The 15,765-nt window shown below is 41.9% G+C and overlaps 23 non-coding genes across 23 annotated transcripts; all 23 read left to right on the forward strand.

Moving 5' to 3' along the window:
* Positions 1-67: 67 nt before the first annotated feature.
* Positions 68-150, forward strand: TRNAS-CGA (transfer RNA serine (anticodon CGA)). The gene has a single exon. It is a non-coding gene; the product is annotated as a tRNA-Ser (tRNA).
* A 285-nt stretch (positions 151-435) lies between these two features.
* On the forward strand, positions 436-517 carry TRNAS-UGA (transfer RNA serine (anticodon UGA)). The gene has a single exon. It is a non-coding gene; the product is annotated as a tRNA-Ser (tRNA).
* A 635-nt stretch (positions 518-1,152) lies between these two features.
* On the forward strand, positions 1,153-1,234 carry TRNAS-CGA (transfer RNA serine (anticodon CGA)). The gene has a single exon. It is a non-coding gene; the product is annotated as a tRNA-Ser (tRNA).
* Positions 1,235-1,519: 285 nt separating this feature from the next.
* On the forward strand, positions 1,520-1,601 carry TRNAS-UGA (transfer RNA serine (anticodon UGA)). Its single transcript has one exon. It is a non-coding gene; the product is annotated as a tRNA-Ser (tRNA).
* A 635-nt stretch (positions 1,602-2,236) lies between these two features.
* TRNAS-CGA (transfer RNA serine (anticodon CGA)) lies at positions 2,237-2,318 on the forward strand. The gene has a single exon. It is a non-coding gene; the product is annotated as a tRNA-Ser (tRNA).
* Positions 2,319-2,603: 285 nt separating this feature from the next.
* Positions 2,604-2,685, forward strand: TRNAS-UGA (transfer RNA serine (anticodon UGA)). The gene has a single exon. It is a non-coding gene; the product is annotated as a tRNA-Ser (tRNA).
* A 635-nt stretch (positions 2,686-3,320) lies between these two features.
* TRNAS-CGA (transfer RNA serine (anticodon CGA)) lies at positions 3,321-3,402 on the forward strand. The gene has a single exon. It is a non-coding gene; the product is annotated as a tRNA-Ser (tRNA).
* A 237-nt stretch (positions 3,403-3,639) lies between these two features.
* On the forward strand, positions 3,640-3,721 carry TRNAS-UGA (transfer RNA serine (anticodon UGA)). The gene has a single exon. It is a non-coding gene; the product is annotated as a tRNA-Ser (tRNA).
* A 635-nt stretch (positions 3,722-4,356) lies between these two features.
* On the forward strand, positions 4,357-4,439 carry TRNAS-CGA (transfer RNA serine (anticodon CGA)). The gene has a single exon. It is a non-coding gene; the product is annotated as a tRNA-Ser (tRNA).
* Positions 4,440-4,724: 285 nt separating this feature from the next.
* On the forward strand, positions 4,725-4,806 carry TRNAS-UGA (transfer RNA serine (anticodon UGA)). Its single transcript has one exon. It is a non-coding gene; the product is annotated as a tRNA-Ser (tRNA).
* A 635-nt stretch (positions 4,807-5,441) lies between these two features.
* Positions 5,442-5,523, forward strand: TRNAS-CGA (transfer RNA serine (anticodon CGA)). The gene has a single exon. It is a non-coding gene; the product is annotated as a tRNA-Ser (tRNA).
* Positions 5,524-5,808: 285 nt separating this feature from the next.
* Positions 5,809-5,890, forward strand: TRNAS-UGA (transfer RNA serine (anticodon UGA)). The gene has a single exon. It is a non-coding gene; the product is annotated as a tRNA-Ser (tRNA).
* A 635-nt stretch (positions 5,891-6,525) lies between these two features.
* TRNAS-CGA (transfer RNA serine (anticodon CGA)) lies at positions 6,526-6,608 on the forward strand. The gene has a single exon. It is a non-coding gene; the product is annotated as a tRNA-Ser (tRNA).
* Positions 6,609-6,893: 285 nt separating this feature from the next.
* Positions 6,894-6,975, forward strand: TRNAA-UGC (transfer RNA alanine (anticodon UGC)). The gene has a single exon. It is a non-coding gene; the product is annotated as a tRNA-Ala (tRNA).
* A 635-nt stretch (positions 6,976-7,610) lies between these two features.
* TRNAS-CGA (transfer RNA serine (anticodon CGA)) lies at positions 7,611-7,692 on the forward strand. Its single transcript has one exon. It is a non-coding gene; the product is annotated as a tRNA-Ser (tRNA).
* A 285-nt stretch (positions 7,693-7,977) lies between these two features.
* On the forward strand, positions 7,978-8,059 carry TRNAS-UGA (transfer RNA serine (anticodon UGA)). The gene has a single exon. It is a non-coding gene; the product is annotated as a tRNA-Ser (tRNA).
* A 634-nt stretch (positions 8,060-8,693) lies between these two features.
* On the forward strand, positions 8,694-8,775 carry TRNAS-UGA (transfer RNA serine (anticodon UGA)). The gene has a single exon. It is a non-coding gene; the product is annotated as a tRNA-Ser (tRNA).
* A 278-nt stretch (positions 8,776-9,053) lies between these two features.
* On the forward strand, positions 9,054-9,135 carry TRNAS-CGA (transfer RNA serine (anticodon CGA)). Its single transcript has one exon. It is a non-coding gene; the product is annotated as a tRNA-Ser (tRNA).
* A 238-nt stretch (positions 9,136-9,373) lies between these two features.
* On the forward strand, positions 9,374-9,455 carry TRNAS-UGA (transfer RNA serine (anticodon UGA)). Its single transcript has one exon. It is a non-coding gene; the product is annotated as a tRNA-Ser (tRNA).
* Positions 9,456-10,090: 635 nt separating this feature from the next.
* On the forward strand, positions 10,091-10,172 carry TRNAS-CGA (transfer RNA serine (anticodon CGA)). The gene has a single exon. It is a non-coding gene; the product is annotated as a tRNA-Ser (tRNA).
* A 238-nt stretch (positions 10,173-10,410) lies between these two features.
* TRNAS-UGA (transfer RNA serine (anticodon UGA)) lies at positions 10,411-10,491 on the forward strand. Its single transcript has one exon. It is a non-coding gene; the product is annotated as a tRNA-Ser (tRNA).
* Positions 10,492-11,126: 635 nt separating this feature from the next.
* Positions 11,127-11,208, forward strand: TRNAS-CGA (transfer RNA serine (anticodon CGA)). Its single transcript has one exon. It is a non-coding gene; the product is annotated as a tRNA-Ser (tRNA).
* A 285-nt stretch (positions 11,209-11,493) lies between these two features.
* TRNAS-UGA (transfer RNA serine (anticodon UGA)) lies at positions 11,494-11,575 on the forward strand. Its single transcript has one exon. It is a non-coding gene; the product is annotated as a tRNA-Ser (tRNA).
* Positions 11,576-15,765: the final 4,190 nt, after the last annotated feature.

Genomic DNA, 15,765 nt, shown 5'->3' on the forward strand with positions numbered 1-15,765 from the left:
CAGTGCTTTATTTCAATCTGTCCAACGATACTATCCAAAAGGCACCCGATGAGTGGAGATAAAATGGGCTGTGATGGCCGAGAGGTTAAGGCGTTGGACTCGAAATCCAATGGGGTCTCCCCGCATAGGTTCACAATCCTGTTCACAGCGGAATGTTTTATACGCTCTGAGAGAAGAGAAGTCCTTTCAGAGAAATAATTGCATGCGCTCTAAATTTAAAGCAGATTCCAAACCTCTACCACACACACATTCACAATGGAGACTATAACCTCCATAAAGGTAAGGTCTAGCCAATGAAAACTAAAGTTTTAAGAATGCGGGGAAAAAAGCTTTGAAAGAAATCAAGCAGTTTATCCTACTGATTTGAACTTTTTTCATGTCAAACCCCCAAACCTGCTGTTTCCCCAAAAAATCCAACAAACAGGTGGAAATGCAGCTTTGATGGCCGAGTGGTTAAGGCGTTGGACTTGAAATCCAATGGGGTTTCCCTGCACAGGTTCAAATCCTGTTCACAGCGGAATCTTTTATACGCCTTAAGGAGAAGTCAGAGAAATAATTGCATTCGCTCTAAATTAAAAGGACATTCGAAAGCTTTGACACATACACATTTTCAATGGAGACTATTATCTCTATAAAGATAAGGTTCGGACAATGAAAACTAAGATTTTAAGAGCATTGGGAAAAAGCATTGATAGAAATCAAGCGGTTTATCTTATTGATTTAAGTTTTTTTCATATCGTAGTGTCAATTGTTAAAAAAGTGCTTCTCCTTACTTCCCAAAGCCTTACTTCTTCTCATGAACCTCACACCACACCTGTCTCTGTCTGTAAAACAATAGCCTTAAGCAAGAGGCCTATCTCATGACCGTGTGTTGAAGAAAAGGTTAAGCCACAGTTAGGGCTACTCCTGAGTTCAGAGACGTCGCTCAACTGTATTCTCCAAAACACACCTCATTAGTTTTCCAAAACCGTCCTCCTTCTCATGAACCTTACATCACACCTGTCTCTGTCTGTAAGTCAACAGTCATACGCAAGAGGACTTTCTCATGACTTTGTGTGGCTAAAAAGGGCTAGACACACTTAGGGCAGTGCTTTATTTCAATCTGTCCAACGATACTATCCAAAAGGCACCCGATGAGTGGAGAAAAAATGGGCTGTGATGGCCGAGAGGTTAATGCGTTGGACTCGAAATCCAATGGGGTCTCCCCGCATAGGTTCAAATCCTGTTCACAGCGGAATGTTTTATACGCTCTGAGAGAAGAGAAGTCCTTTCAGAGAAATAATTGCATGCGCTCTAAATTTAAAGGAGATTCCAAACCTCTACCACACACACATTCACAATGGAGACTATAATCTCCATAAAGGTAAGGTCTAGCCAATGAAAACTAAAGTTTTAAGAATGCGGGGAAAAAAGCTTTGAAAGAAATCAAGCAGTTTATCCTACTGATTTGAACTTTTTTCATGTCAAACCCCCAAACCTGCTGTTTCCCCAAAAAATCCAGCAAACAGGTGGAAATGCAGCTGTGATGGCCGAGTGGTTAAGGCGTTGGACTTGAAATCCAATGGGGTTTCCCCGCACAGGTTCAAATCCTGTTCACAGCGGAATCTTTTATACGCCTTAAAGAGAAGTCAGAGAAATAATTGCATTCGCTCTAAATTAAAAGGACATTTGAAAGCTTTGACACATACACATTTTCAATGGAGACTATTATCTCTATAAAGATAAGGTTCGGACAATGAAAACTAAGATTTTAAGAGCATTGGGAAAAAGCATTGATAGAAATCAAGCGGTTTATCTTATTGATTTAAGTTTTTTTCATATCGTAGTGTCAATTGTTAAAAAAGTGCTTCTCCTTACTTCCTAAAGCCTTACTTCTTCTCATGAACCTCACACCACACCTGTCTCTGTCTGTAAAACAATAGCCTTAAGCAAGAGGCCTATCTCATGACCGTGTGTTGAAGAAAAGGTTAAGACACAGTTAGGGCTACTCCTGAGTTCAGAGACGTCGCTCAACTGTATTCTCCAAAACACACCTCATTAGTTTTCCAAAACCGTCCTCCTTCTCATGAACCTTACATCACACCTGTCTCTGTGTGTAAGTCAACAGTCATACGCAAGAGGACTTTCTCATGACTTTGTGTGGCAAAAAAGGGCTAGACACAATTAGGGCAGTGCTTTATTTCAATCTGTCCAACGATACTATCCAAAAGGCACCCGATGAGTGGAGATAAAATGGGCTGTGATGGCCGAGAGGTTAAGGCGTTGGACTCGAAATCCAATGGGGTCTCCCCGCATAGGTTCAAATCCTGTTCACAGCGGAATGTTTTATACGCTCTGAGAGAAGAGAAGTCCTTTCAGAGAAATAATTGCATGCGCTCTAAATTTAAAGGAGATTCCAAACCTCTACCAAACACACATTCACAATGGAGACTATAACCTCCATAAAGGTAAGGTCTAGCCAATGAAAACTAAAGTTTTAAGAATGCGGGGAAAAAAGCTTTGAAAGAAATCAAGCAGTTTATCCTACTGATTTGAACTTTTTTCATGTCAAACCCCCAAACCTGCTGTTTCCCCAAAAAATCCAGCAAACAGGTGGAAATGCAGCAGTGATGGCCGAGTGGTTAAGGCGTTGGACTTGAAATCCAATGGGGTTTCCCCGCACAGGTTCAAATCCTGTTCACAGCGGAATCTTTTATACACCTTAAAGAGAAGTCAGAGAAATAATTGCATTCGCTCTAAATTAAAAGGACATTCGAAAGCTTTGACACATACACATTTTCAATGGAGACTATTATCTCTATAAAGATAAGGTTCGGACAATGAAAACTAAGATTTTAAGAGCGTTGGGAAAAAGCATTGATAGAAATCAAGCGGTTTATCTTATTGATTTAAGTTTTTTTCATATCGTAGTGTCAATTGTTAAAAAAGTGCTTCTCCTTACTTCCCAAAGCCTTACTTCTTCTCATGAACCTCACACCACACCTGTCTCTGTCTGTAAAACAATAGCCTTAAGCAAGAGGCCTATCTCATGACCGTGTGTTGAAGAAAAGGTTAAGACACAGTTAGGGCTACTCCTGAGTTCAGAGACGTCGCTCAACTGTATTCTCCAAAACACACCTCATTAGTTTTCTAAAACCGTTCTCCTTCTCATGAACCTTACATCACACCTGTCTCTGTCTGTAAGTCAACAGTCATACGCAAGAGGACTTTCTCATGACTTTGTGTGGCAAAAAAGGGCTAGACACACTTAGGGCAGTGCTTTATTTCAATCTGTCCAACGATACTATCCAAAAGGCACCCGATGAGTGGAGATAAAATGGGCTGTGATGGCCGAGAGGTTAAGGCGTTGGACTCGAAATCCAATGGGGTCTCCCCGCATAGGTTCAAATCCTGTTCACAGCGGATTGTTTTATACGCTCTGAGAGAAGAGAAGTCCTTTCAGAGAAATAATTGCATGCGCTCTAAATTTAAAAGAGATTCCAAACCAAGGTCTAGCCAATGAAAACTAAAGTTTTAACAATGGGGGAAAAAAGTTTTGAAAGAAATCAAGCAGTTTATCCTACTGATTTGAACTTTTTTCATGTCAAACCCCCAAACCTGCTGTTTCCCCCAAAAATCCAGCAAACAGGTGGAAATGCAGCTGTGATGGCCGAGTGGTTAAGGCGTTGGACTTGAAATCCAATGGGGTTTCCCTGCACAGGTTCAAATCCTGTTCACAGCGGAATCTTTTATATGCCTTAAAGAGAAGTAAGAGAAATAATTGCATTCGCTCTAAATTAAAAGGACATTCGAAAGCTTTGACACATACACATTTTCAATGGAGACTATTATTTCTATAAAGATAAGGTTCGGACAATGAAAACTAAGATTTTAAGAGCGTTGGGAAAAAGCATTGATAGAAATCAAGCGGTTTATCTTATTGATTTAAGTTTTTTTCATATCGTAGTGTCAATTGTTAAAAAAGTGCTTCTCCTTACTTCCCAAAGCCTTACTTCTTCTCATGAACCTCACACCACACCTGTCTCTGTCTGTAAAACAATAGCCTTAAGCAAGAGGCCTATCTCATGACCGTGTGTTGAAGAAAAGGTTAAGACACAGTTAGGGCTACTCCTGAGTTCAGAGACGTCGCTCAACTGTATTCTCCAAAACACACCTCATTAGTTTTCCAAAACCGTCCTCCTTCTCATGAACCTTACATCACACCTGTCTCTGTCTGTAAGTCAACAGTCATACGCAAGAGGACTTTCTCATGACTTTGTGTGGCAAAAAAGGGCTAGACACACTTAGGGCAGTGCTTTATTTCAATCTGTCCAACGATACTATCCAAAAGGCACCCGATGAGTGGAGATAAAATGGGCTGTGATGGCCGAGAGGTTAAGGCGTTGGACTCGAAATCCAATGGGGTCTCCCCGCATAGGTTCACAATCCTGTTCACAGCGGAATGTTTTATACGCTCTGAGAGAAGAGAAGTCCTTTCAGAGAAATAATTGCATGCGCTCTAAATTTAAAGCAGATTCCAAACCTCTACCACACACACATTCACAATGGAGACTATAACCTCCATAAAGGTAAGGTCTAGCCAATGAAAACTAAAGTTTTAAGAATGCGGGGAAAAAAGCTTTGAAAGAAATCAAGCAGTTTATCCTACTGATTTGAACTTTTTTCATGTCAAACCCCCAAACCTGCTGTTTCCCCAAAAAATCCAACAAACAGGTGGAAATGCAGCTTTGATGGCCGAGTGGTTAAGGCGTTGGACTTGAAATCCAATGGGGTTTCCCTGCACAGGTTCAAATCCTGTTCACAGCGGAATCTTTTATACGCCTTAAGGAGAAGTCAGAGAAATAATTGCATTCGCTCTAAATTAAAAGGACATTCGAAAGCTTTGACACATACACATTTTCAATGGAGACTATTATCTCTATAAAGATAAGGTTCGGACAATGAAAACTAAGATTTTAAGAGCATTGGGAAAAAGCATTGATAGAAATCAAGCGGTTTATCTTATTGATTTAAGTTTTTTTCATATCGTAGTGTCAATTGTTAAAAAAGTGCTTCTCCTTACTTCCCAAAGCCTTACTTCTTCTCATGAACCTCACACCACACCTGTCTCTGTCTGTAAAACAATAGCCTTAAGCAAGAGGCCTATCTCATGACCGTGTGTTGAAGAAAAGGTTAAGCCACAGTTAGGGCTACTCCTGAGTTCAGAGACGTCGCTCAACTGTATTCTCCAAAACACACCTCATTAGTTTTCCAAAACCGTCCTCCTTCTCATGAACCTTACATCACACCTGTCTCTGTCTGTAAGTCAACAGTCATACGCAAGAGGACTTTCTCATGACTTTGTGTGGCTAAAAAGGGCTAGACACACTTAGGGCAGTGCTTTATTTCAATCTGTCCAACGATACTATCCAAAAGGCACCCGATGAGTGGAGATAAAATGGGTTGTGATGGCCGAGAGGTTAAGGCGTTGGACTCGAAATCCAATGGGGTCTTCCCGCATAGGTTCAAATCCTGTTCACAGCGGAATGTTTTATACGCTCTGAGAGAAGAGAAGTCCTTTCAGAGAAATAATTGCATGCGCTCTAAATTTAAAGGAGATTCCAAACCTCTACCACACACACATTCACAATGGAGACTATAATCTCCATAAAGGTAAGGTCTAGCCAATGAAAACTAAAGTTTTAAGAATGCGGGGAAAAAAGCTTTGAAAGAAATCAAGCAGTTTATCCTACTGATTTGAACTTTTTTCATGTCAAACCCCCAAACCTGCTGTTTCCCCAAAAAATCCAGCAAACAGGTGGAAATGCAGCTGTGATGGCCGAGTGGTTAAGGCGTTGGACTTGAAATCCAATGGGGTTTCCCCGCACAGGTTCAAATCCTGTTCACAGCGGAATCTTTTATACGCCTTAAAGAGAAGTCAGAGAAATAATTGCATTCGCTCTAAATTAAAAGGACATTCGAAAGCTTTGACACATACACATTTTCAATGGAGACTATTATCTCTATAAAGATAACGTTCGGACAATGAAAACTAAGATTTTAAGAGCGTTGGGAGAAAGCATTGATAGAAATCAAGCGGTTTATCTTATTGATTTAAGTTTTTTTCATATCGTAGTGTCAATTGTTAAAAAAGTGCTTCTCCTTACTTCCCAAAGCCTTACTTCTTCTCATGAACCTCACACCACACCTGTCTCTGTCTGTAAAACAATAGCCTTAAGCAAGAGGCCTATCTCATGACCGTGTGTTGAAGAAAAGGTTAAGACACAGTTAGGGCTACTCCTGAGTTCAGAGACGTCGCTCAACTGTATTCTCCAAAACACACCTCATTAGTTTTCCAAAACCGTCCTCCTTCTCATGAACCTTACATCACACCTGTCTCTGTCTGTAAGTCAACAGTCATACGCAAGAGGACTTTCTCATGACTTTGTGTGGCTAAAAAGGGCTAGACACACTTAGGGCAGTGCTTTATTTCAATCTGTCCAACGATACTATCCAAAAGGCACCCGATGAGTGGAGATAAAATGGGCTGTGATGGCCGAGAGGTTAAGGCGTTGGACTCGAAATCCAATGGGGTCTCCCCGCATAGGTTCACAATCCTGTTCACAGCGGAATGTTTTATACGCTCTGAGAGAAGAGAAGTCCTTTCAGAGAAATAATTGCATGCGCTCTAAATTTAAAGCAGATTCCAAACCTCTACCACACACACATTCACAATGGAGACTATAACCTCCATAAAGGTAAGGTCTAGCCAATGAAAACTAAAGTTTTAAGAATGCGGGGAAAAAAGCTTTGAAAGAAATCAAGCAGTTTATCCTACTGATTTGAACTTTTTTCATGTCAAACCCCCAAACCTGCTGTTTCCCCAAAAAATCCAACAAACAGGTGGAAATGCAGCTTTGATGGCCGAGTGGTTAAGGCGTTGGACTTGCAATCCAATGGGGTTTCCCTGCACAGGTTCAAATCCTGTTCACAGCGGAATCTTTTATACGCCTTAAGGAGAAGTCAGAGAAATAATTGCATTCGCTCTAAATTAAAAGGACATTCGAAAGCTTTGACACATACACATTTTCAATGGAGACTATTATCTCTATAAAGATAAGGTTCGGACAATGAAAACTAAGATTTTAAGAGCATTGGGAAAAAGCATTGATAGAAATCAAGCGGTTTATCTTATTGATTTAAGTTTTTTTCATATCGTAGTGTCAATTGTTAAAAAAGTGCTTCTCCTTACTTCCCAAAGCCTTACTTCTTCTCATGAACCTCACACCACACCTGTCTCTGTCTGTAAAACAATAGCCTTAAGCAAGAGGCCTATCTCATGACCGTGTGTTGAAGAAAAGGTTAAGCCACAGTTAGGGCTACTCCTGAGTTCAGAGACGTCGCTCAACTGTATTCTCCAAAACACACCTCATTAGTTTTCCAAAACCGTCCTCCTTCTCATGAACCTTACATCACACCTGTCTCTGTCTGTAAGTCAACAGTCATACGCAAGAGGACTTTCTCATGACTTTGTGTGGCTAAAAAGGGCTAGACACACTTAGGGCAGTGCTTTATTTCAATCTGTCCAACGATACTATCCAAAAGGCACCCGATGAGTGGAGAAAAAATGGGCTGTGATGGCCGAGAGGTTAATGCGTTGGACTCGAAATCCAATGGGGTCTCCCCGCATAGGTTCAAATCCTGTTCACAGCGGAATGTTTTATACGCTCTGAGAGAAGAGAAGTCCTTTCAGAGAAATAATTGCATGCGCTCTAAATTTAAAGGAGATTCCAAACCTCTACCACACACACATTCACAATGGAGACTATAATCTCCATAAAGGTAAGGTCTAGCCAATGAAAACTAAAGTTTTAAGAATGCGGGGAAAAAAGCTTTGAAAGAAATCAAGCAGTTTATCCTACTGATTTGAACTTTTTTCATGTCAAACCCCCAAACCTGCTGTTTCCCCAAAAAATCCAGCAAACAGGTGGAAATGCAGCTGTGATGGCCGAGTGGTTAAGGCGTTGGACTTGAAATCCAATGGGGTTTCCCCGCACAGGTTCAAATCCTGTTCACAGCGGAATCTTTTATACGCCTTAAAGAGAAGTCAGAGAAATAATTGCATTCGCTCTAAATTAAAAGGACATTCGAAAGCTTTGACACATACACATTTTCAATGGAGACTATTATCTCTATAAAGATAACGTTCGGACAATGAAAACTAAGATTTTAAGAGCGTTGGGAGAAAGCATTGATAGAAATCAAGCGGTTTATCTTATTGATTTAAGTTTTTTTCATATCGTAGTGTCAATTGTTAAAAAAGTGCTTCTCCTTACTTCCCAAAGCCTTACTTCTTCTCATGAACCTCACACCACACCTGTCTCTGTCTGTAAAACAATAGCCTTAAGCAAGAGGCCTATCTCATGACCGTGTGTTGAAGAAAAGGTTAAGACACAGTTAGGGCTACTCCTGAGTTCAGAGACGTCGCTCAACTGTATTCTCCAAAACACACCTCATTAGTTTTCCAAAACCGTCCTCCTTCTCATGAACCTTACATCACACCTGTCTCTGTCTGTAAGTCAACAGTCATACGCAAGAGGACTTTCTCATGACTTTGTGTGGCTAAAAAGGGCTAGACACACTTAGGGCAGTGCTTTATTTCAATCTGTCCAACGATACTATACAAAAGGCACCGATGAGTGGAGATAAAATGGGCTGTGATGGCCGAGAGGTTAAGGCGTTGGACTTGAAATCCAATGGGGTCTCTCCGCATAGGTTCAAATCCTGTTCACAGCGGAACGTTTTATACGCTCTGAGAGAAGTCCTTTCAGAGAAATAATTGCATGCGCTCTAAATTTAAAGCAGATTCCAAACCTCTACCACACACATTCACAATGGAGACTATAATCTCCATAAAGGTAAGGTCTAGCCAATGAAAAGTAAAGTTTTAAGAATGGAGGGAAAAAAGCTTTGAAAGAAATCAAGCAGTTTATCCTACTGATTTGAACTTTTTTCAAGTCAAACCCCCAAACCTGCTGTTTCCCCCAAAAATCCAACAAACAGGTGGAAATGCAGCTGTGATGGCCGAGAGGTTAAGGCGTTGGACTCGAAATCCAATGGGGTCTCCCCGCATAGATTCAAATCCTGTTCACAGCGGAATGTTTTACACGCTCTGAGAGAAGAGAAGTCCTTTCAGAGAAATAATTGCATGCGCTCTAAATTTAAAAGAGATTCCAAACCAAGGTCTAGCCAATGAAAACTAAAGTTTTAAGAATGGGGGCAAAAAAGCTTTGAAAGAAATCAAGCAGTTTAAGCTACTGATTTAAATTTTTTGCATGTCAAACCCCCAAACCTGCTGTTTCCCCCAAAAATCCAATAAACAGGTGGAACTGTAGCTGTGATGGCCGAGTGGTTAAGGCGTTGGACTTGAAATCCAATGGGGTTTCCCCGCACAGGTTCAAATCCTGTTCACAGTGGAATCTTTTATACGCCTTAAAGAGAAGTCAGAGAAATAATTGCATTCGCTCGAAATTAAAAGGACATTCGAAAGCTTTGACACATACACATTTTCAATGGAGACTATTATCTCTATAAAGATAAGGTTCGGACAATGAAAACTAAGATTTTAAGAGCGTTGGGAAAAAGCATTGATAGAAATCAAGCGGTTTATCTTATTGATTTAAGTTTTTTTCATATCGTAGTGTCAATTGTTAAAAAAGTGCTTCTCCTTACTTCCCAAAGCCTTACTTCTTCTCATGAACCTCACACCACACCTGTCTCTGTCTGTAAAACAATAGCCTTAAGCAAGAGGCCTATCTCATGACCGTGTGTTGAAGAAAAGGTTAAGACACAGTTAGGGCTACTCCTGAGTTCAGAGACGTCGCTCAACTGTATTCTCCAAAACACACCTCATTAGTTTTCCAAAACCGTCCTCCTTCTCATGAACCTTACATCACACCTGTCTCTGTCTGTAAGTCAACAGTCATACGCAAGAGGACTTTCTCATGACTTTGTGTGGCAAAAAAGGGCTAGACACACTTAGGGCAGTGCTTTATTTCAATCTGTCCAACGATACTATCCAAAAGGCACCCGATGAGTGGAGATAAAATAGGCTGTGATGGCCGAGAGGTTAAGGCGTTGGACTCGAAATCCAATGGGGTCTCCCCGCATAGGTGCAAATCCTGTTCACAGTGGAATGTTTTATACGCTCTGAGAGAAGAGAAGTCCTTTCAGAGAAATAATTGCATGCGCTCTAAATTTAAAAGAGATTCCAAACCAAGGTCTAGCCAATGAAAACTAAAGTTTTAAGAATGGGGGGAAAAAAGTTTTGAAAGAAATCAAGCAGTTTATCCTACTGATTTGAACTTTTTTCATGTCAAACCCCCAAACCTGCTGTTTCCCCAAAAAATCCAACAAACAGGTGGAAATGCAGCTGTGATGGCCGAGTGGTTAAGGCGTTAGACTTGAAATCCATGGGGTTTCCCCGCACAGGTTCAAATCCTGTTCACAGCGGAATCTTTTATACGCCTTAAAGAGAAGTCAGAGAAATAATTGCATTCGCTCTAAATTAAAAGGACATTCGAAAGCTTTGACACATACACATTTTCAATGGAGACTATTATCTCTATAAAGATAAGGTTCGGACAATGAAAACTAAGATTTTAAGAGCGTTGGGAAAAAGCATTGATAGAAATCAAGCGGTTTATCTTATTGATTTAAGTTTTTTTCATATCGTAGTGTCAATTGTTAAAAAAGTGCTTCTCCTTACTTCCCAAAGCCTTACTTCTTCTCATGAACCTCACACCACACCTGTCTCTGTCTGTAAAACAATAGCCTTAAGCAAGAGGCCTATCTCATGACCGTGTGTTGAAGAAAAGGTTAAGACACAGTTAGGGCTACTCCTGAGTTCAGAGACGTCGCTCAACTGTATTCTCCAAAACACACCTCATTAGTTTTCCAAAACCGTCCTCCTTCTCATGAACCTTACATCACACCTGTCTCTGTGTGTAAGTCAACAGTCATACGCAAGAGGACTTTCTCATGACTTTGTGTGGCAAAAAAGGGCTAGACACACTTAGGGCAGTGCTTTATTTCAATCTGTCCAATGATACTATCCAAAAGGCACCCGATGATGGGAGATAAAATGGGCTGTGATGGCCCAGAGGTTAAGGCGTTGGACTCGAAATCCAATGGGATCTCCCCGCATAGATTCAAATCCTGTTCACAGTGGAATGTTTTATACGTTCTGAGAGAAGAGAAGTCCTTTCAGAGAAATAATTGCATGCGCTCTAAATTTAAAGGAGATTCCAAACCTCTACCACACACACATTCACAATGGAGACTATAATCTCCATAAAGGTAAGGTCTAGCCAATGAAAAGTAAAGTTTTAAGAATGGGGGGAAAAAAGCTTTGAAAGAAATCAAGCAGTTTATCCTACTGATTTGAACTTTTTTCATGTCAAACCCCCAAACCTGCTGTTTCTCCAAAAAATCCAACAATTAGGTGGAAATGCAGCTGTGATGGCCGAGTGGTTAAGGCGTTGGACTTGAAATCCAATGGGGTTTCCCCGCACAGGTTCAAATCCTGTTCACAGCGGAATCTTTTATACGCCTTAAAGAGAAGTCAAAGAAATAATTGCATTCGCTCTAAATTAAAAGGACATTCGAAAGCTTTGACACATACACATTTTCAATGGAGACTATTATCTCTATAAAGATAAGGTTCGGGCAATGAAAACTAAGATTTTAAGAATGTTGGGAAAAAGCATTGATTGAAATTAGAGATGAGCGAACGTACTCAGTATGGTCGATTTCGCAATCGAGCACCGCAATTTTCGAGTACTTCACTACTCGGGCGAAAAGTACTTGGGTGCGGCGGGGGGCGGGGAGAGGCATTGTGGCGCGGGGGGTAGCAGCGGGGAACAGGGGGGAGCCCTCTCTCTCTCCCTCTCCCCCCCACTCCCCACTGCAACCCCCCGCGCCGCCACGGCGACCCCCGAATTTTTTCGCCCGAGTACGGAAGTACTTGAAAATCGCGGTATTCGGGCGAAAAAGGGGCGTGGCCGAGCATGTTTGCTCATCTCTAATTGAAATCAAGCGGTTTATCTTATTGATTTAAGTTTTCTTCATATCATAGTGTCAATTGTTAAAAAAGTGCTTCTCCTTACTTCCCAAAGCCTTACTTCTTCTCATGAACCTCACACCACACCGGTCTCTGTCTGTAAAACAATAGCCTTAAAGGGGTTGTCTCGAGGCAGTAGTGAAATTTTTTTTTTGCCCAGTCCCCCTTCTTAAGCATGCATTACTAAGCACCAGTGTAAATGGCTTTTAAAGCAGGTTTCTACTCACAGTTCTTGCGTTTCATCAACTTATAAAACGTTTCCCAAAGATGGCCGCTGCTCCTTTTCCCAAGGTGCACCGTGGTTTTCTCCCATGGTGCACCGCACTTGCTGTAGCCCGACGTGCGCGCTCCCGAGACACCGGTCACGTGATTCTGTTGATGACGTCATCGCTGGAGGCAGGGAACTCTTCTGCTTATAATGCCTATTCCAGCCACCCCATTGGCTGGACGGCACGACGAGCAGTGAGGAGGTGGAGTGATTTGAGAGGCCGGGCAGGGGAGGATACAGCCACCACATTTTTCTCAGTGCCATTTTTCACAAAGAAGCCAAGGTAAGAACACCCGCTCCCCGCAGCAGCTAACCCCCTCCATCCAGCCCTCTATGTAGTCCCCGTTGCTGCACTGTCCCAGCAACTCCTATATACTGACAGTAATCTGGCTGCAAGTTGCCTGTAATCCACCTGTAATATATACAACCATCTGCCCACAATCTTCCTGCAAACTATCCTGCAATCTTCCTTCAAACTGCCTGTAATCTGCCTATTTACTGCTTGTAATCTGTCTGTAATCCATCCAACAATCTGTCTACAATGTGCCTGCAATGTGCATACAATCTGCATACAATCTGCCTTCAATCTGCATACAATCTGCCTTCAAACTGCCTGTAATCTGCCTACTTACTGCTTGTAATCTGTCTGTAATCCATCCAACAATCTGCCGTCAATCTGCCAACAATCTGCCTACTTACTGCTTGTAATCTGTCCGTAATCCATCCAACAATCTACCTGCAATGTGCCTGCAATATGCATACAATCTGCATACAATGTGCATACAATCTACCTTCAAACTGCCTACTTACTGCTTGTAATCTGTCTGTAATCCATCCAACAATCTGACTTCAATTTGCCAACAATCTGCCTACTTACTGCTTGTAATCTGTCTGTAATCCATCCAACAATCTGCCTTCAATCTGCCAACAGTCTGCCTACTTACTGCTTGTAATCTGTCCGTAATCCATCCAACAATCTGCCTGCAATGTGCCTGCAATGTGCATACAATCTGCCTTCAAACTGCCTGTAATCTGCCTACTTACGGCTTGTAATCTGTCTGTAATCCATCCAACAATCTGCCTTCAATCTGCCAACAATCTGCCTACTTACTGCTTGTAATCTGTCCGTAATCCATCCAACAATCTGCCTACTTACTGCCTGCAATGTGCATACAATCTGCATACAATCTGACTTCAATCTGCATACAATCTGCCTGCAATTTGCCTACAATATACATATGTAAGATGGGAATGGGAAATAGTTACATTTTCTATAACTGTTATAGCACTGCAATTAATTTTTTGGACTTTGATTTTGTTTATTTAGTCAAAATCGCACGCCACCATGTCACACCAGGAGGAAGATCTTTAATTCGAAATTGATTCTTCATCTGAATCTGTTGGAGAGGTAAGCCTTTGCTGCAAATAGAATTTGTTTAGTATTAAGGCTTTGCAGCAAACCATGCCGAAAAACATAATGATACTAATGTTGATGTTTTTTTCGCAGGAGTACATTTCGGATTCTGATGAATATGAGGATGTCCCAGAAAGGCGGCAGTATTCTGAGGTAGGTGTTAAAATTTGAAAAATTCTGTTGGTTTTGTAACAGAGATGAACGAATATACTCGTTTCGAGTAATTACTCGATCGAGCACCACGATTTTCGAGTACTTCCCACTTGGGTGAAAAGATTCTGGGGGTGCCGGGTGGTTTGACGGACCGGGGTGTAGCAGCGGTAAACAGGGGGGAGCCCTCTCTCTCTATCCTTTTCCCACACCCCACTCCCCGCTGCAACCCCCCACTCACCCACGGGGCCAGCCGAATTTTTTACCCAGAGTACGGAAGTACTAGAAACTCGCGTTACGCGGGCGAAAAAGGCGCGTGGCCGAGTAGGCTCGCTCATCTCTAGTTTTCACTTTAAACGTAGGCCAAAAGTTTAGCGTTTCAATCCTTAGGTGCAACAACTACTAGTCAGCAACAAAAAGTCAGCCATAACCGCAACTTTGCATCAGGCCTTTACAATGAATGAATGCAATACATTTAGTGTGTGTTTGTGTATATACATACACATGTGTGTGTGTGTGTGTATATACATACACTCGCACACGTACGTGGTGTACATATACATACACACGCACACGTACATACGTGTGTTTGTGTATGTACATGCACATACGGGTGTATGTGTATATACATACAGAGGCAAACGTTCGTGTGCATCTATATACAAATAAACACGTGTGTGCGTATGTATATACACATACACACGTACGTACATCTGTATATACATAGAAACACGTATGTACATCTTAAGCTACTAACACGTTGTAGTAAGTAAGTGGCTCCAAGCCGCATAATCCGGGCCGGCTTTTCCTGGAGTGACCAAAGTGAAGGGTGGGATGGTCACTCCCACGTACAAGGTGGGGCTGGTACCAGGCCTTATAAAGCCTGGGCCTACAGGGCCAGAGAGAGCTGAGACCTCTGCAGGTCTGAGAGTCCTGGCTGGCTGTGTGCAGGAGCCATTTGTGTTACCAGTGTGTAGACAGGGACGCTCCATGTATAGTAAGTGCTCAGACGAGCAGGATTTACGTTATGTTTGCCTGATGTTAAGGCCTGTATTTTGCTTTTGTTTGCTTGGAAATAAACCCAGGCAAAGCCTGGACTAAAGACTTTATCCTATGTGTCACTGTCTCTGACTGCTTATGCCCAGGTTGCTACCGATCCTAAACACTAATCCCTCACAATATACATACCGGAACCTCTGCCCTGCCCAATAAGGATGATCAGGCCGCTTTCCACTACACCATAAAATTATAAATTTATCCCTTTCTTTTCTAAAAATAAACTTATACAGTATTCTTCATATGTAATCCCTCCTTAGGTTCAACAACAACTGGCAGACTCCCTATATGCTCAGGCGGACATAAGCAGTATCCAGTGCTTTCAGAATGATCCGCAGGGAGAACCAGAAGAGGGTGCGTCGGGATCCACTCAAGATCCACATGGCAGGCTTGCCACTATAGAGTGGTGTCACTGCGGGCAGTGCATTAGCATGCCCACAGTGGCAGAGTGTGTCTGCTGCAGAGAACACGACGTTGTCCTGCAGATTTTACCTGAAGACTGCCGATGTGTGACCAAGCATCCACTATTTGCACAGTATCAGACTTTCTGCACTGTTCGCCAGGAGACATTATGACACAACAAACAATAGGTATTTATTACAATTTTAGTTTAAATCACACAAGGCAATGCAAGTATAAGTTTTAAAAAGGAAAAAGTTTATTAAAAAAAAAAGATTTACTTAGGCCTCATGTCCACGGGGAAAATCAGACCCGCTCCGGATTCTCCATGGAGAATCCATAGCGGGTCCCTCCTGCCCCGCGGACATGAGCGCTGAA

The sequence above is a fragment of the Eleutherodactylus coqui genome, chromosome 2 (assembly GCF_035609145.1).
Source record: "Eleutherodactylus coqui strain aEleCoq1 chromosome 2, aEleCoq1.hap1, whole genome shotgun sequence".
Taxonomy (NCBI): domain Eukaryota; kingdom Metazoa; phylum Chordata; class Amphibia; order Anura; family Eleutherodactylidae; genus Eleutherodactylus; species Eleutherodactylus coqui.